This window comes from Schistosoma mansoni, chromosome 7, assembly GCF_000237925.1.
Source record: "Schistosoma mansoni strain Puerto Rico chromosome 7, complete genome".
NCBI lineage: Eukaryota > Metazoa > Platyhelminthes > Trematoda > Strigeidida > Schistosomatidae > Schistosoma > Schistosoma mansoni.
The window spans coordinates 5,508,230-5,510,015 of NC_031501.1; positions in this window are offsets into that span (position 1 = coordinate 5,508,230).

A 1,786-nucleotide genomic window follows, 5' to 3' on the forward strand; every position below is an offset into this window, starting at 1 on the left:
ACTTATTTTCTGTTAGAAAAAAAAGGAACTAAGCATTATGATGTAGTGCGAAGAAATATTCATTAGCATAGTATACCTGTAGAATGTTGAGGGAAGTGATACTCACCGGCATCATCCAGTTTAATAATCTTTTAAGATATTAGGTGGTTGGATATAGAGAACAAAATTAACTAACATTATTCGATCACTGATCAGCTAATGTTGTTTAGTTTGTATTGGTGTTGTGATTCTACTTATTTTGCAATCTGGTCTTATTAAGCTAAGTAACTTGGCACAGTTCTGACTGATGAGTTTGTCTGATGAAATGTCTACACGGATTCAAAAATCTCGTTTGACTTCTGTCAACTTACGTCACCTATGGCGAAGGCTAGATATCCATCTATCAATAAGAGGACAAGTATACTGCGCAGCAGTTCGTTCTGTTCTTCTTTACGGCTGCGAGACGTGGCTATTAAGGGTAAAAGATACTCGCAAGTTATTAGTATTTGATCGCAGATATTGCTCACATCTTCTGGGATCCTTGGGTACGTAATAGTGAGGTTAGTGTATAACGGCAAATTAGTTGATGAGGTTGAAAATTTTTCATCGATTTGAGATGCTTGGACACCGATTACCACGACGCGCAATGCTGACTAGTGTTGGACACTGACTGAAAAAAGTTAGGGGCGGTCAAACCGAAGCGCGTAATCACTCCACAAAGTCACTAATTTCTGGTGTGAACCATGCTGATAGGCGCAGACTACTTGGTTGGGGTCCGTGCGACTATCGTAACGAGTGGTTAGAGACTCTGGGTGGCATGGCTCAGGATCGATCACAGTGGCATAAGTGTATACACTCTTTGTCCTTCCTTAAACTGTGAGGCTAAGATTACTTTATACCTTTCTATGAACTAATTCTTTCTTCCTGTATTATATCCTTATACACAATCTTTCTTTTATAAACTATTACCATTAAAGTAACTACTTTGAATTTGGTGTTCACCTTGCTGTGCTAATGAGGTGAGGTAAATTGGACCGATGCATATATTTCATTAGTCCTATGTTGTGGCTGGCTAACTGACGAGTTTGTGGAAATCTGTTTACTTTATTGATGGTGTTTTCTAGTACTATTCCCATTCTGGAATGAAACAGCTGTCCAATACTCATTGAATTTCAGTGATACTGCAAACATGATAAATACAAATACCTTAACATACTTTTACACTCCTGAATGTCCTATAATTTACGTAACAAGGAAGGTAATTCGGCATAAGTGCTGTCTTTGTTCGGCATTAATATTGATTTTAGCAGTATAGTGTTTTCTGATCTAGACAATTCTTTGTCATTCTGGACAAAGTCACCAGCGTATGCACTGTTTCCCCAATATCTTTGAATTTATCTAAATAATCATAACGAAGACATTTGATCAGCTCAATCCCCTAAACTACTAATGTTATCACCCTGAAAACTAAATTATTGGAAGTAGTGTGAGTATTTTCTCACATTTGACTAATTTCTAGATGTTTGCTCCATGACAACCTAGTATATCACTTTTCTCAGATCTCCAGTTGATTCCTTTAATGAACTTGTATTTAGGAGATATTTTCAGTGTTTTATATCGCTCATAATAGTAGATGCGTTTTCATAGCCTGAGTGCTAGATTTTGACTTACGAAGAGATCCATCTTAGCTTTTATTCAACCACACTTTTGTGAAGATTTTCAGACTACTTAATAGTAGTATGAGTTGTTTATTAAAATTTGGTCAGGTTTTACTAAGATGAAATGTAGTTTTCTATAGTACTAATAC